An 18,950-nucleotide genomic window follows, 5' to 3' on the forward strand; every position below is an offset into this window, starting at 1 on the left:
GGACAGTATGCTCTATTTCAAGTATTTTTATGTGTGCTTAGTAAATAACACTGGAAAAATGTACACCAAAATAGCAGGAATAATCTCTGAGTAGGAGGATTCCAAGTAATTTTTTATTGTTTTATTTTGTTTTGCTGTTGGCATTTTGATATTTTCTCATTTTTTATAGTGGTACATAGTGCTTTTACAAAGAAGAAAAAAAATCATAAAAATTTATGAAGCAAATGGAATACTGGAGAAGGATCTGTTAATGTGTTATCAGCACAGTTCAGGGTACACAAGTTCTGATTCTAGTCAACTGGTCCCTGTATGTATGTATGTATGTATGTGTGTATGTATGTATTTGAGACAAGGTCTGGCTCTGTTGCCCAGAATGGAGAAGAATAGCAGGATCTTGGCTCACTGCAACCTCCGCCTCCCAGGCTCAAGCCATTCTCCCACCTCGGCCTTCTGAGTATCTAGAACTAAAGGCATACACCACCACACCTGGCTACTTTTTGTATTTTTAATAGAGATGGGGTTTCTCCATGTTGCACAATGTGATCTCAAGCTTGGGAGCTCAAGTGCTCCACCCGCCTCAGCCTCCCAAAGTGCTGGGATTACAGATGTGAGTCACCATGCCTGGACTCTGTTTGTTTTCAATGTGAGTAGTAGCTGTAACAGTAATTATAATGGTAATGATAATAAACTACTTCACAACAGCCTATGTGAGTGGTTTCTTTATTAATTTATTGAGCCTGATGTATGTCTCATTATCCATCAATTAACTGGAATTTTGATTTATATATTAGTTTAGTGTGAATTTAGTTAACATGAATTAATCCCCATTGGTCAACTCATTCATGGATAGGAAGAAAATCAAGTTTCTGAACTTGCAAAAAAAAAGTCCTGTATAGTTGTATCTGGGGTTCTTTTACCATGATCCCTCAAGTCTGACAAAGATCTGAGATACCTACACAAAACAATCAAAGTTTCATTCCCCAAAATGTTAGGTTTGTGGATAGATTATCTCTATTTTTAAAGTGTTTTTCTTTCAATAACATTTTCTTAAAATGTTGGTATTGATTATCAGCTATCTGCTAGCAAATGTTGGCAGCTGACAACATGAATCATAAATAGCAAACAAATATGAATCAACAATACTTAGTCCAATAGCTTGTTGTTGTCTCATAGATAATTTGAGCTGCATTTTGGCTTGTGCACCACCTAGCTGGTGCTGAGGCAGAACTGCAAATATAATAGATTGGGGGAAATGCTTATAAAGGACAAAGGAGAAAGGGAACAGGAGCAGACCTAGAGAGCCTTCAACCTGCATTTCTGGTCTGACGCCAGTGAAAGGAGACAGGGAAGGACAAAGAGAGCAGTGAGAGCCTCAGACTGCAGTGAGCTGTGTAGAAGTCTCAGCCAGGCTAATGGGCAGCCTCAGAGTAAAGATGGCCCATTGAAAAGTTTCACGTTGGACAGAAGCTCTAGCACTTTATCATGCCCAGTCACTGACTGGGAGCAGTCTGGGGAGAAGGCCTGAGTGTGAATGCCAAGACAGAAATCCAAGGGTGCAACAGCTGGAGGGTAACAGACAGCTCACTCCCCTCTACAATGCACATCTCTTGAAAGGAGACCTGAGCAGCATAGCTACATCATTGCCATGGGTTGATTTTTGAATTTCATATGTGGAGATTCATTTTTTGCTACTAACATTTCTCTTGGTCCAATGTTGGAATTAAATATATCATTCTTTCCCCATGTTTCAGAAAGAGCATAGTATTCCCAATTGCAATCTGCAAAGAAGACCATGATTTCCAGGTTTGTTACCACCACAATTCTGAGATTCCTTTCTGATTTGGAGTCAGAAGATTTGGATTCAAATCATAGCTTTGTCACTTTCTACCTACATCATCTGGAGCAAGATACCTGATCTCACTAAATCTCAGTTTTCTTATCTTTAAAGCAGAAATATCCATGCCTTACCCCCAGAGGATTGTTTGAAGATTACATCAAATAACATGTGAGGAAATCCCTGGCACATAGAAAATACTCAATAAATATTTGTTTTTAAAATGGAAAATCACAATCCTAACAGGTACTGCCACATCTAGCTTGTCAACATTACTTTACTTTACTCGGGCAACTTATGTAACCTCTGCTAAGCCTCAGTTTTCTCATTTATAAAACAGAGTTACCTTATCCCCTATGGCACTGAGTTACTAAAACAATTAGATGAAATTATGCAAACAGAGCATTCATCTCAGTATCTGACACATAAATAAGTCCTCTGCAAATGTTATCAATTATGATCCCTTGCTTTATCAACACTAGTTCATTTTTATGTTGATATTCATGGAAACTACATTTATTGCACATTATATTACAATCTTAATCTCATAGGAACCGATAATATTTCAATTGTTACTGTCTCCAACTTGAAACCTCCTTTGTAGTAAGTGTGGGTCCTCTACTTACCAAGGATGATCACACCCAGTACCATCCAATAACAGCCAGACTGAGATTCACAAGTACTTAATTTTATTGATCATCAGTTTCCAAATTTATTCCTCTGAAAGAAATACATGCTTGGATTTTTCCGTACAGATTTTGACATTTGTTACTGATGAATTGTTTTTATCATTAACAATAATAATAACAATGATGTATTTTTTGCCCAAAAGCCTCAATTTCTTTTAGGTATTTTTCTTCATTTTGGAGCTTCAGGTGGACATTTTAAATGTGACATGGATTTATTTTTTCTTTCTGTTCATCCTCTAATTTTACTTTTGCCTGTTTATGTCTTAAAACTTTATAGAGTTAGGCCAGGCACAGTGGCTCACGCCTGTAATCCCAGCACATCAGGAGGCTAAGGCAGGCAGATCACCTGAGGTTGGGAGTTTGAGACCAGCCTGACCAACATGGAGAAACCCCATCTCTACTAAAAATACAAAATTAACCAGGGGTGGTGATGTGACTTGGGAGGTTGAGGCAGGAGAATCACTTGAACCCAGGAGGCAGAGGTTGTGGTGAGCCAAGATCATGCCATTGCACTGCAGCCTGGGTAACAAGAGGGAAACTCTGTCTCAAAAAAAAAACCATAGAGTTAGGAATTGGGGAATATTGGTGGACAATAGGGGAGAAATGGTTTAAGATAAAGAAAACCTGTTGAAATACGAAGAAAATAGGGAGCCAGTATATTCTATAGTAATTTGAAGGTGGGATGGAAATAGAGCAGGAGATAGCAGTAGAAACTTCCAAAGGCAAAACTACAGACTCTCACCTTGCCACTGAGTATAGAAATATGAAAGGCAGTCATAGAAAAACCAATCTTTTATTCCATATATTTCACAGATTAATAGTTCCAGATTTCACAAGGCTAGAGCAAATTTGGCTTGTTGCTGGACTTGAGGTGGGAAATCTTCCTTTCAAACTTGAAAAAGCAAGGGAAAATCTCGTTCTGTTCAGTCTTTAAGCTCTGGCATAAAATTATCACTCAAACGAGGCTTGTCTCTGTGAGAAAATCAGTTTGATGAGAAGTGTGTTAAGACTGTGAGCTCTTTTCTTCTAGAACAAGTATGTAGTCATCCTCAGTGTGAAATAATTTTTTACACTAATCAACAAGGCCTAATTATTGCAACATAAACATGTCTTTTATTAAATTAGTTATTAATTCAACAATCTACTACTCAAATCTATACCTGCAAACATTTTATTCAAATTTATAATTTTCTACCATCACAGATCACCAAGAATTCAAAAATATTGATCCCTCTTGACAAAGATGCAACTGAATCGTATTAATGTCAAGCAGAGGCCAGGTGTGGGCGGTTTGTGCCTAACATCCCAGCACTTTAGGAGGCTGAGGCAGGAGGATCCTTGAGCCTAGGAGTTCAAGACCAATCTGGCAACATAATGAGGTCCTATCTGTACAAAACTAAAATATTTTAATTAGCCAGGCATGGAGGCATGTGCCTGTAGTCCTAGCTGATCAGGAGGGTGAGGGTATTGCTTGAGCCTGGAGTTTGAGGCTGCAGTGAATTATGATCGCACCACTGCACTCCAGCCTGGACAGCAAAAAGAGACCCTGTCTCAAAAAAAAAAAAAATACCAAGCAAAAATAATTTTTCATAACTAAAAGTCAGGACTCGGCTTTCATTCCAGGCCACAATCCCTAAAATTCAGTTTACCTGGCCCTTTCTCACAGATAGAAAGGCAACACACAAGAGAAGAAGAGTGGACTTTGTCTCCCTAAAGTAGAAGGGAAAGGAGATGTCAAAACCACAGAGGTCGATCCAATTTTCAAAAGTGCCAACAAACAAAACTCTCAGTAGAAGGCCACTTCATAGGCAGGAGAAGCCACAAATGCTTTGAGCAATTAGGAGATTAATATCATTCTTTCATTCCATTATCAAGCATTTGTGTGTGCTTGATAATGGAATCATCTGGGCTGGGCAGGTCTAATCATACTCCAGGTTCAGGCAACCCCCCCAAAAAAACCACCCTTCAACCAATTCGTGTGGTTCCAATTTCAGGTTTGATTCATAATAACACAGCCCCTTGTGTGAAAATAGGATTCTTCTACTGTAAAGTCACTCAGAAAATAAATCGTCTTCCCCTGCTGTCTCAGACACTAAAATTTACTTCAAGATTTCTCTGATTGGCCGGGCGCCATGGCTCACACCTGTAATCCCAGTACTTTGGGAGGCTGAGGCGGGCGGATCATGAGGTCAAGAGATCGAGACCATCCTGGCCAACATGGTGAAACCCCATCTCTACTAAAAAAATACAAAAATTAGCTGGGCATGGTGGCACATGCTTGTAGTCCCAGCTACTGGGGAGGCTGAGGCAGAATTGCTTGAACCCGGGAGGCAGAGGTTGCAGTGAGCCAAGATCACACCACTGCACTCCAGTCTAGTGCCTGGTGCCTGAGCAAGACTGTCTCCAAAAAAAAAAAAAAAAAAGATTTCTCTGATTTATCTAGAAATCATAACAATTATACTCATTGAAACCGAGAGTTAGAAAGATGGTTACTACAGGCTGGGAAGGGTAGTAGGTACAAAAAAAATGGAAATAATGACTAAGGCCTACTATTCAATAGCACAACAGTGTGATTATAGTCAATACTAATTTAATTTTACATTTTGAAATAACTAAAAGAGTATAATTGGATTGTTTGTAACACAAAGGATACATGTATGAGGGCATGGATACCCCACTCTTCATGATATGACGATTACACATTGCATGCTTATGTCAAAACATCTTGGGTACTCCATAAATACATATGACTACCATGTATCCACAAAAAATTAAAATTAAAAATTAAAAAAAAAAGATTTCTATGGTTTAAATTTCTTTCAAATACAAAGTCCTAAACCAGATATTTTTGTATCAAGTCCAAGAAGAAAAAAAGCAAAATGAAACGTAGCAAAACTTCTCCCTTTCCACCTCACCCACACATACAGCTTCCTAGCGTGCATAAAACTTCCAAACATGCGCCCTTAACACCTCTTCCAAAACACGTCCGGGCTGAAAAGAAAGAGAACAAATATGAAGAGAGTGGTTAAATGTGCAGTACACTGATCAGAGAGTTAAGGTTTTCATGCAATTTTGTTATTGAAGTTTGGAATCTAAAATATGAGTATGGGGGGGAGGAGACAGGATTCAGGGTGGTCCTGGGATACCCTATGTCCTTGTTCACTCTGTCCAGCATTAACATAATCACAGGAGTCGTAAAGCCATAGAAAAATGTTTGCTATTCTGAAAAGCTTCATTCATTCTGGCATTTCAACAAACCCCAGTATATGTTTGGTTCCCTGTTAAGAGAAACAGTATAATGCTCTGAACCACAAGTCATTAAGAAACCACAGAGGACAGTTTAAGTGTCAGTTTTCATTTTCATCCCAATGACCCTTGTTCTTGTCATCTTTATTAAGACATCAATTTCCTGCTCAGTTCCCTCTACCCTTCAAGTAAGGAAAAGCAATTCCCTGGAGAAGACTAAAGGAAAAGTAAAACTGATAGGGCACTTGAAGAAGAGATAAAAATGGGTGAGTAGAAGGTTCACAGTCCCTTAGCCCAAAAAGACAACCAGATCTGCTTAGAAAATCTGCTCCAAAGTGGAAATCTGTAGCAGAACAGGACAAGGCAATTTTGTCCTGGAAGGGTTAGGATTGGTGGAAAGGAGACTAAAACAAAAATAAAGAAAAATATGAATAAATAATTGTGTTTTAACAGAAAGTTTGCTCAGTTCCATAAAACCACTACTTTCAATAATTATTATCATAGTTGACATTTAATCAGTGCTTAGTAAATGCCAGGCACCATACTAAGCCCTTTACACAGATCATCATATTTAATTCTCACAAAAATCCTGTGAGCAATGTACTATTATTATCCCCGTCTTACAGATGAGGACACTGAGATACATCGAGGTGGAGGAACTTTCATAGGGTCAAGAAACTAGTAAGTTCCAGATTCTAATTCCAACGCCCTACTGCTCAACTCTAGCCTAGGAGTTTGGCTTCTTGTCCCAGAGGAATTTTTCTGGTTATCTATTGTGGGTAACAAACCACCCCACAACTTTGTGGCTTAGATAATTTGCTCTTCTCTCTTACGGTTCTGTGGGTTGAGTGAGCGCAGTGAGGCAGTTCGTGGAGTCTGTCATGTGGTTAAAGTCAGATGATGGCTGAGCCAACCTTATCCAGGGCTTGACCGGGCTGGGCTGGATGTCCAAGATGGTGCACTCACACAGCTGCCAGACAATGTGACTTGGGCTCCTCAGGGTATGGCATCTGGGTTCCGAGAGGAAGTGTGATGAGGAGGGAGCACACTGAGAGTCAGTACTCCAAGAAACCCAAGCAGAAACTGCAAGGCTTCTTCTCTAGCCTCAAAGGTCCTGCAACATCACTTCCATCAAATTCTGTTGGTCGACAGTGAGCTACAGACACAGCCAGGTTCAAGAAGAAAAGAAATATACAGTGAGTTCCAGGACATGTGGAGTTTCCAGTAGTTCTCACGGCTCAATATAAAGGAACATGAGTTACAGGGAGGAGCAGAATTTGAGGCTCACCAAAGGGGCTTTCAGGTCTTCACCTGTAAATGGAGATGAACCCCCCCATTTATATGGAGGCTACCCCTTCCCCAGAGAAAGTGTTGGAGGCATGGATCACTGGTTGGAACAAAGGAAAACACAGCTACCTCCCCTCTCTAAGGAAGCCCTCAGTATTAGAGAGATACAGAGGTAGGTGAACAACAACTCTAGAATTCCAACCGCATCAACTATACAGAGACTCCCATACAGCAGCAGAAAGATCCAGGTAACATCAGATCCAACGCAAGGACAGCCAGAGATTCCTTCTCACCACTGACTTAGACCCAGAAATCTAAGGAGATCGTGCTCCTGCACCTTTTCTCCTGGCTCCAGCTCAGAAAGGTTCTAGTAGTTCCCAATCAGGGCAGCACAGTCCCCTTAAAAGGTGTTTGGGATAGTGGGGGAAGAGGGTGGTTGTCATAAAGATTGAGGGGGCCGGGTATGATGGCTCACACCTGTAATCCCAACACTTTGGGAGGCCAAGGCAGCCAAATCACCTGAGGTGAGGAATTGGAGACCAGCTTGGCCAACAGGTTGAAACCAGGTCTCTACTAAAAATACAAAAGTTAGCTGGGCATGGTGGCAGGTGCCTGTAATCCCAGCTGCTGGGGAGACTGAGGTAGGAAAATTACTTGAACCTGGGAGGCAGAGATTGCAGCGAACTGAGATGGTGCCATGGCATGCCAGCCTGAGCGGCAGAACAAGAATCCATTTAAAAATAAAAATAAAAAAAGACTGAGGGTACCATGGGAATTTGTGTTGGGGAAAGATGGGGGCAATATTAAATATTCTGAAATGTGCAGATCAGTTTCACCCTAAGCTTTTTCCCAACCAAAATAAAAATAGCATACCCACACTCCACCAAAAAAACACCCTGGTAGGCCCAGAAGAGGGAGGAGGTGTGTATCTCAGGGCAGGGCATTTCTCCTCCATCCTCCCATCCCCACCCACACCTAACTCCTGCCTGCCACCACCCTCTCTATTCCAAGGCACTAGGTTGGGGGAAAGTACAAAGGCAGTTTATACACTCCCACCCTAGATCCCTCAGCCTTCAAGTCAAACCTGCAGGAAGATGGAGGAGATTAGACTTAAATTGCATCTGAGACTGATGCTTTAAACCAAAATGGACTGAAATGTTTATAACCGAAAGAGAGCAGAGAGTTAGGGAATCTGCCAAAGTTGTCAAAAAGCAGGAAATGGGCATTCAACTGAACATCATAGAAACCAATAATTGGAAAAAATACCAACATTTCATGTTTATCCCCCACTTAGTTAAAACTCCTCAGTTCACTCCTCCATAAAGGGGAGTAGGGTCATGGTTTTCAAACATGCCAAGGAAGGAAGGTCACTGAGAATGTTTCTGTCTGCCTTACTGACCACTGCAGATAAGCAGCCGCCGCTCGACCTGCTTGGAAACATTACATCCTGTTTCCGCCATGGGTCCTGGGTGGAGCCCCAGAGCCTGTCGTCCAGGGCTGGGGCGGTTGGATGGGAAGCTCGTTGGAAGCCTAGCAGGGGTGCTGGACCCTGGGCACAGATGCTGCATCCCTGCTAAAGGAGAACAATGGGTAAGTCATCATCGTGAGATGGGTTTTCCTCTCTCCCAGCTGTGGACAGGTGCTTGATAGCAGAGCCCACTGCCAAGTGACCCCAGAGGGAAAAGCGCCCAGGTCAGAGTAAGCTAGACTGGGATAAGCAGGCCTGGAGAGCATGTGCCTCCGATACAAATCAGAATTTACACTGAGCTTCCATCCACCCAGCTCAAGGCTATCTCAGTTCATGCAAAATGCATGACTCTAATGCCATCTTTCCTTAGTATTTTGCAGTCTCCCTTTCTTTCAATCCTTTTATCCACATTCAGGAAAACAAATCATTGGGAAGCACCCCTATTAACACCGCTTAATAAAAAATACCAATCGATACAGATCTTGGAGGACAATTTGACAATATTTATTAAAATTTTAAATGTGCTTTTTACTCTGACCCAGCAATTCTCCCGAATCCAGATATTTCCAGCAGTTTTATTCATAATTGCCAAAACTCAGAAGCAGCCAAGATGTCCTTCAGTAGTTGAGTGAATACATAAACTTTGGTACATCTAGACAATGAGACAGTATTCAGTGTTAAAAAGAAATGAGCTATCAAGCCATAAAAAGTCATGGAGGAGCTTTAAATGCTTATTACAGTCTTAAGTGAAGGAAGCCAATCTGAAAAGGCGATCTACTGTATGATATCAACTACAAGACATTCTAGAAAAGACAAAACTATGGAGACAGTCATTGACAGCGTGTGGGGACAGAGAAGGTAGCAGTAGGCAGAGCACAGAGGATTTTTAGGGCAGTGAAAATACTCTGCATGATACTATAAGGGCAGGGACATGTCATTACACATTTGTCTAAATGCATAGAATGCACAGCATCAAGGGTGAATCCTAATGTAAACCGTGAACTTTGGGTGTGCCAGTGTCCGTTCACCTATTGTAAAAAATGCACCACTCTGGTGGGAATGTTGATTGTGAGGGCGGCTATGCATGTTCAGGAGCAAGGAACATGTGGGACATCTCTGTACCTTCAACTTAAATGTGCTATGAGCCTAAAACTGCTCTAAAAAAGAGTCAAAGAAAACTAACCAAACAATACCAACTAGTTACAGATTTTTTGGAGGACAATTAACCAATATCTATTAAAATTTTTGAAGTGCTTACCCTCTGACCCAGCAATTCTTCTAGGTATTTATGATGTAATTCACAGCTGTATTCCCAGTGCGCAGAGCCCTAGAACTGTACCAGGTATGTAGCAGGTGCTTAATAAAAGTGTGTAATAAACATGCAATTTTAAAAATTAAATTGGCAAGAAGACTAACACATGAGTTATGGTTTTATTTAGGTTTATTTAAAAAGCACAATTTTTCTTGAGACAGGGTCTCACTCTGTCACCCAGACTGCTACTGCAGCCTTGACATCCTAGGCTCAGGTGATCCTCCCACTTCAGTACCCTGAGTATCTGGGACTACAGGTGCACAGCACTATACCTGACTAATTTTTTGTACTTTTTTGTAGAGACAAGATTTCACCATGTTGCCCAAGCTGGTCTTGAACTCCTGGACTCAAGCGATCCACCCACTTTAGCCTCCCAAAGTGGTGGAATCACAGATATGAGACACTGCACCCAGCTACACAAATTTTTTTCTCTGCTGTTTAAATAGAATTTGTAAGCTTTTTCAGTTCACAGGACACGCTTGGAGGTACAGAGGGTGCCATGCTATCTGTACAAGGTAGCATGCCTCTCTTCTTCCTCTTCACATTCTTCAAATTCCCACTTTTGTTTTCTGCCCATTTTAATGCTTACAATATATATCCTCGCAACTGTATGTAATACAGAAAGATAAATGTTTTTCTGTATGTTTGTATTTTACATAAGCGTTTTGCATATAACTTCTTGCATTCAATTTCTTGTTCTTTTCCCTATGTTAAGATCAATCTGTGTTAATCTATGGGTACATCTGTTAGGTTGGTGCAAAAGTAATTGTGGTTTTTGCCATTAGTTTTAATAATGTTTTTCTGTATGTTTGTATTTTACATAAGTGTTTTGCATGTAACTTCTTGCATTCAACTTCTTGCTCTTTTCACTATGTTAAGATCAATCTATGTTAATCTGTGGGTAAATCTATTAGGTTGGTGCAAAAGTAATTGTGGTTTTTGTCATTAAAAGTAATGGCAAAAACCACAATTACTTTTGCACCAATCTAATAGTTTATTGAATTGTGACTGCTATATAAAACGCCATACTAGATATGCACCATCGTTTACTTATCTATCTTCATTGTGATGAACAAGTTCCTTCCAACTCTCTGCCACCACAAATGATATAGCAAAAAAATGCTCTCCTATGTGATACTTTATAGCCCTGTTCTAGAGTGTCTCTGGGGCCAATGGCTAGGAAAGAGATTGTGAGTCAGAAGGAATGTGCATTATTTCCCATTTCACTCAGAAATGCTGGCTTGCTCACCAGAATGGCTGCACCAGCTTGCACTCACACCAGCAGCAGATGAAGGTTTCACATTCCCCAAGAAAAATCCTAAACAGGACAAAGCGCAGCAGGTCTATTACCTCCTGTGATCTCTCCATAATTCTATTAATACAAACTAAGGAGGCCTTCCCTTCTTAGCAGCACCAGCCACCTGATGGCTCACTGAACTTGTGGCCAGCTAAATCCCCTGGCTTTTTTCACATGAACGGTTGCTTATACCTGTGGAATTAATCGGCGAGGGGTGGAGGGCTGCTTAGATAGTTTAGAATGCAAAATAAAATCAAAATCTGTGGTTCAACCTATGCTTCAAATGTTCTCATCCAATTTAATTAATTTAACTCATGCTTTTTCTCCCTTCTTGCCCCCATTCAGCTGCTATATGATTGATCAGATTTCAGAACTAGGTAGACCTGAGTTCAACTCCCACCTCTGCCTCTTACTAATTCTGTGACCTTGGAAAGATTATTTATTCCCTCTACATTTTTGTTGCTTTGATTGCCTTGAAAATAATAACATTGACTTGATAGTAACATAAAGTAAGTGTAACGAAGATTACGTGAGATGCATGATATAAAATACCTGACACTTATAGCCCCTTAGCACACTCATTCCCTTCTCCTGACTGTTTTCCTTTCCTGCCTAGACCTCAAAAGGAAAAGAAAGCACCCAGTTTATTCCAGATAGGTCTAGACCCCTGATTCCCAAAATAAAATCTACCTGTTTCCTTTCATGTCCTCAACTCTCTGCCCTCTGGTACAAAACATATTAACTGATCTAAGATAATGCAGTGAGAAGTCATGGTGGATCAAGGTGTTCCTCTTCCAGGTGACACTGGGAACTTTACAGAAGTTTCCCAGACTCTCAATGCCTTAATGCTTGTGGGATCAAAGTCAGAATGTGTGTACAAAGTTAGGACAAGGGGTTCCTCCCCACTTCAGTGATTTGATGTTGGCACAATGTGGCTGTGATATGCATCAGTAGGAGTGGCAGAGATGCAGGCATCATACTGAGGAGCCATCCTAGTCCAATGGGAGCACAGTGGTAAAAAGCTTTGCAGGGTGTGGGGGGACCCAGAAGCTTTAGCACATGACATTTTTACACAAAGCTCTAGCCATATGTTTGCAATCACACACAAAGTCCCCTGGTACATTATCAGAAATCATTGAGGCGAAGATTGAGGTGTGCAGCAAATCATTGTTGAGCCCTTTCTTCCCACTTCTATCAGCCCACCTGATTTTAGCTCCACTATGGTGGGCAGTTCTGCTTCTGGGTGCAGTGCCAGATTCCAGAACTCAAGCTTCTACCAAAGAATCTCCAGCTTTTCTTCTCAGGGACTTACTCCAAAACCAGGGAAGGCCACTGAGATGGCATATAGCCACACCCTGAAAAAGAAAGAGAATTAATACCCCCAGAGGCTACCATCAACCAGCGGAGTACAAGTGTCCATAGATAAGTGCCCCAGCTTCCTGCCATTGGAAGAATAATTCTGAGATGCCTTTTCCAACATTCTTCAGAACATTCCCAGTGGGATAGAGCCCCATTTGTTCACTGCAACAGCCAGCTCAATTAATGCAACTTTATTGGATTTTCTCCCTTCCCTGTCTCATCCTCCCTACTCTCTCACTGCTTCCTGGGATGATCTCCCCAAAACTACCTGCACCCTTGTCTGTATCCCAGACTGTCTCTGGAGTTATCTAACCAAGGTTTAACATCAGCTACAGAAAAAGTGGGCGATTTTGGGTGATTTTTTCCTGTAAATGTAACACTACTTTATCTTCAGGCAGATATGGCCTGAGAGATGTAGAAACTTCTTGAATGTTACCTGGGACACTTGATTATTTTCCAACTCCCTTTCTACTGCCAATAGAATTGATTGTTCTTTCCTCTGTGATCTTTAGTGTCTCATCCAAGCTTTTATTATATCACTTCTAACCTTGCAACATAATCATTGGTTAAATATGTCTCCCTCCAGATTTTGAAAATCTATGTCTGATTCAATTTTGTATCTCTACTGCATAACCCAGCACCTGATATATGATATGTACTCAATAAGTATTGGTGAATTAATACATTCCCAAAGGTAGTGAGGGAATTTCCAGTTCAGTATGATAGGTGGAGAATATTGATTTCCTCTCCCTCCTGGGTTCTATTAAAATGATGGGGGGGAAGTATTCAAATGATGTAAACGTACAATAACTAAAGAACACTTCTGGGAGCATGAGTACCCAAGAGGGTTCAGCAAATTTATAGGAGATGAAAAATCCATGAAAGTCTGGTAATGCGTAAATGAGAAAAAACCTTGAAATGTACACTTCCCCTGGGATGGGAGCCATCTATCTAGAGAAATTCCAATGAGACTCTGAAATCAAAGATGGCAACTGTTAGGGAGCTAGAAGTGAGAAGTGCTAATGAAAGTGGGCTATAACAAAAGATCTAGATCTAGACAAGTACATCCCACTCTTCCACCTCTTTACACAAAAAACTTTCCTCCCCTCTGACTGGATAATTTCAAATGACCTATCTTGAAGTTCAGAAATTCTTTCTTCTGCTTGATCAGGTCTGCTGTTGAAGCTCTCTATTGCTCTTTTCATTTCATTCATTTGTATTTTTCAGCTCCAGAATTTCTGTTAAATTTTTTTTTTACATTTCTCTGCTCATTTTCTAGCTTTGTTCATGTATTGTTTGCTGAATTTACTGAGTTTTCTGTGTTCTTTTATAGTTTGCTGAGCTTCCTTAAAACAGGTATTTTGAATTCTTTGTCAGGTAATGTCTATATCTTCGGTTATTTTGGATTGACTACTGAAAAATTATTGTGATATTTTGGTGGTTTCATGCTTCCTTGAATTTTTTTGTGTGTTTTTTGAAGTCTTACATTGCTCTCTTTGCATTTGAAGAAGCAGTGGCATCCTTCAGTCTTTGCTGACTGACTTCAGGATAGAAGGACCTGCACCAGTCCGTCTAGCTAGGAATTCTGGGGTCTCTCAGACCTTTTCTTTGGACATACCTGCTTCACTTATCTTGCCCATCTTTGGTTGGCAGGGTGGAGGAGTGGGTCTTAGAATCGTATGCCTTCTTTTGATCCCAAAAGGCCAGGCCAGGGGCAGTGAGTTTCCCATTTATTTTTCCTCGGGCAGTTCCCTGAAGTGTTTAAGATCAAACACCTTTACACCTTCTGCCAGTCCTGAAGAGTTGATCTGGCTGGCTGCATGCACTTGTGCATAATTTGCAGAGACTCACATGCACGATCTGTAAGGGCATGCATGGGATGCCAGCTACAGGAAGAAGGGGGCTTGGAGTGCATGTTGGCCAGTGAGGGGACCTGCAGGTGATGTGTTCTATGAGGTTTGTGGGCAGACCTCTTAGTGAAATTCATGAGGCAGTTAGTAGAAACCATGGCCCTTTGTTTAATTCCACTCCCCACTTGCTGTAAGCCCCCACCATTTTCCTCTGCTCCTAGTTATCCCCTGATTAGTCAGCTGAGCTGATATTCCCAGTGATCTGAGTGGAACAAGACAGAAGTGTGGCTCCTGAGTATCATCCTGCATGGTTGGGGAAGGCAGTTCTCAATATGCTCTCACTTTCCCCTGTTGTAGAAATTACAGGCTGAAGGAGTTTCTCTTGGCACCAAGGCATGCCACATTGGATAGGTTATGTGGGTAAAGTGTTTGAAACTGTTTTTCTTATCCTCTTCAATACATCTATTCTTGGATTTGTTTGTTTGTTTGTTTGTTCCAGCAGGCACTGGGACCTCTCCACTGAACTCCTGAGTACTCTCATCCATGGGTGATTGTCAAAATCAGTGTTTCTATGGGGAGCATGAGGGCTGAAAACTTCTATTCCTATCTTGCTTGTAGCACCTCAAAGCCTTCCAATTTTAGAGAAAAAATTATTTTGAACCTATAATTCTACATTAGTCAAATAATCAATCAGAAAAGAAAAAAAATAAAAGCCTTATTTGATCATCTAATATATCAAGCAAAAGAGTCACATTTTCTTAAGAAGTTACATGAAGGTATACTCCAGCCCAAAAGAAGGAATAAAAAAGAAATGAAAGCTTCAATTTGTTTTTGAAATTGAATATAGAGATACAACTATACTGAGAGGAAAATAAGGATGGATGATGTAAGAGTGTGAGTAAGCTAAATTATCAACAGAAAATGCCTAAATTGGATAAATTAAGAACTAATTCTGTAAATACATTTTCTAGATTCATGGATAGATATCCCAAAAGAACACAAAACAGAAACTGTTGAAACTGATTGCTTCTGGAGAATGAATATGGAGTAGAGATTAGTGAAGCCAGGGACTATGACTTTTTATTACAAGCTCCTTGTTCTTTGTTTTTAAGCATGTATACCAATTACTTTCATTTAATTATTTTTATTTTAAATACTTTTCAAGATTTAACAATGCCTCAAGTTATGAACATCATTTATCAAAGTGCAGACACATGATTGAAGTACAATTTAGTAAGTCATTAATGTAATTAGAATGTCTCAGTTTTTTAACTCTAAAATGGAGATATTAATGCCTACATAATGGGATGTTATGATAAGGTATGAATAGAAATTAGCATGATGCCTGACACATCATCAGGTCTCCAAGAATGATAGTTATTGTTACTGGAAGACAGATGATATAGTTGACGATTCACAGCCTAGCTCTCCCACTTACTACAAGCTGTGCAAGCTTCAGTAAGTCTTATTTTCCTCACCTGTAACTTGAGAATAATAGTAGCCTTGTTTTTAAATAAGTTAAAGCATATAAAATGCTTATCACAGTACCTGTACTTAGTAAACACTTAATAAATGATAGATATCATTAAACAAATCTTAATTGTAATTGCTTTATTTTGATAGTTTTCCTGATTAGATATATCTTAAGTGACAGAGCACACAGATTCATTAAGATCCACCAGAAAGGATCTCCTGTCTATATTTTCTTTATACCCTACTCTACTTTTTAAAATAATCACCAAACTTTTAATAATCTATTTATTCAGTGTTTCTCATCCCAAATTTTTACAATGAACCAAAGAGAAAACAAAATAAATTTTTTCCTGAGTACCCCTGTGGGTCCCAGAGGTGAAGAAGAGAAGGAAGGAAGCAAAAAAAAAAAAAAAAAAAAAAAAGAATCTATACCACAATTTTTGTTACCAAGGATAGGAAAGGGGGATTATAATAGGTAAAAAGTGATTTTTTTAAAGTTCATTTGTGTTTATTGGGAAATACTGCTCAAATACATGTGATACAAGTTTATTTCATAAATAACATCATAGAATGCATTATTAACAGAGTCCAAGATAACTTGCAAAAAAATTAGTGAACATTTTTCCTTATCTTCTGAGCAGGGTTTTTCCTGAGTGATCCAAAACAAGAAACATTCATCCTCTGTCAGAGAAGCATGCATATGATTTACTAATCAGAGGCAAGAGGAAAAGGGCACAGACATTGTATGTGTGTTCTGTGCCAGACACATAGAGTTAACTCATTGAGTGCTCACAAAAAACGCTTGATGAGCGTATGTCTGACTAGTGAGATAAATAAGACTCAGAGACATTAAATAACTCTTCCAAATGAATGCGGCTGGTAAGGGGTAGAGCAGAGGTTTGAACCCATGACTCCAAAATCTGTGCTCTTTCCACCAGACCTCCCCAGGTGTCAGCCAGTCCTCCACTGCCTGCTAGAGTACGCTAGTTGGAGAACCGGGAGACAAAGGCTTAATTCCTGGTTTGACCACTGAATAATTTAGGCCACTTCGCCCATTTAAGGGTTTTACTGACTCTATTCAAAATATAACTGTATTTTGCATAGCATCAAAGAGCATAGAAAGAATAAACTCATGTTTATAAAGTACTATGTAAAGCCTAAATATACTTTTAGTTTCAAAATATTCTTAGATGCAGATAAAATTATACTCTCAAAAAAGAGTTCTAGGAACCCAAATTAAGATCATATTTTAATGTCCCCATTTCTTAACTAACCAGACACCAAATAATGTCTTTCCAAACAGCATAGATAATATTTTCTTGGAGCCTAGAAAATAAATGTCAATACTTGTGGTAGTTTCTGAAAATTTAAAAGTGCTAACCCCAATAAATATATACTGGGGGAGAAGGCAATATAACCCAGGCCAATAAATATTCATCAGAAATGCTCACAGAGAAAACATGTGGGAATATGAATGTTTTGATTCAGAAGAAAGAAAGTAACTTGATGCTAAGATTGAGCTGTGTTAAGACTTTAGCTCTGGCCTTGCCTGGCTGCCTATGATGGTTGGTGCTGCTCACTATTACTTGAGAAGTCTGGGTCAGTCAGAAAACTCACATACTTCTAGTGGGATGGAAATGCACTCCACATATGTAAAACAGCCTTCTTTTTACTGCTATAACAAATTGGAGGTCAGACATGGTGGCCCAGGCCACCATGTTTACACACATTTACAACAGGATGAATATATGTCTACATACATATACCTCCTGTTGATTCCGATAATCCTAGCACTGTGGGAGGCCAAGGCAAAAGGATTGCTTGAGGCTTAGAGTTCAAGATCCAGCCTGGGTAACATAGTAAGACAGATCTGTAAAAAAAAAAAAAAAAAAAAAAAACTTTTAAAAAAATTAGCCAGGCATGGTGGTGTGCACCTGTGGCCCCAGCTACTCGGGAGCCTGAGGTGAGAAGATCACTCGAGCCCAGGAGTGTAAGACTTCAGTGAGCCATGATTCCCACTCCAGCCTGGGCAACAGAGTGAGACCCTGTCTCTAAAAATAAATAGATAAATAAAAATAGGTCTGGGCCAAGATATCTTGAGTAATGCCCCACAAACACAGGCAACCAAAGTAGAAATGGACAAATGGTATCACATGAAGTTAAAAAGCTTCTGCACAACAAAGGAAACAAACAACAAAGAGACAACCCACAGAATGGAGAAAATATCTGTGAACTACCCTTCTGACAATGGTAACCAGAATATATGGAGTTCCAACAACTCTACAGGAAAAAAACTAATAATCTAATTTTAAAATGGGCAAAAGATTTGAATAGACATTTCTCAAAAGAAGGTATACAGATGGCAAACACACACATGAAAAGGTGCTCAGCATCATTGATCATCAGAGAAATGCAAATCAAAACTACAATAAAATATTATCTCATCCCAGTTAAAATAGCTTTTATCCAAAAGACAGGCAATAACAAATGCTGGCGAAGATGTGGAGGAAAATGAACCCTCATACGCTGTTGGTGGGAATGTAAATTAGTAGAATCACTATGAAGAACAGTTTGGAAGTTCCTCAAAAAAACTAAAGAGCTACCAGATGATCCAGCAATACTACTCCTAGGTATACACCCAAAAGAAAGGAAATCAGTGTATCAAAGAGATATCTGCACTTCCGTGATTATTGCAGCACTTCACAACAGCCAAGATATGAAACCAACCTAAGTGTCCATCAACAGATGAATGGGTAAAGAAAACATGGTACACATACACAGTGGAGTACTATTCAGCCATAAAAAAGAATGAGATTGAGTCATTTGCAACAACAATGGATGAAACTGGAGATCATTATTTTAAGTGAAATAAGCCAGGAACAGAAAGACAAACATCACATGTTCTCACTTATTTGTGGGATCTAAAAATCAAAACAATTAAACCAATTGAGAGCAAGAGTAGAAGGATGATTATCAGAGGCTGGGAAGAGTAATGAGGGGTTGGAGGGAAGGGGGCTGGTTAATAGGTACAAAACAATAGGGAGGATGAATGAATGAATAAAGCCTAGTATTACATAATACAACAGGGTGACTAGAGTCAATAGTAATTTAATCGTACATTTAAAAATAACTCAA

The sequence above is a fragment of the Aotus nancymaae genome, unplaced genomic scaffold, assembly GCF_030222135.1.
Source record: "Aotus nancymaae isolate 86718 unplaced genomic scaffold, 86718_ANA_hifiasm-v0.15.2.pri h1tg000006l, whole genome shotgun sequence".
In the NCBI taxonomy this organism is placed as follows: Eukaryota; Metazoa; Chordata; class Mammalia; order Primates; family Aotidae; genus Aotus; species Aotus nancymaae.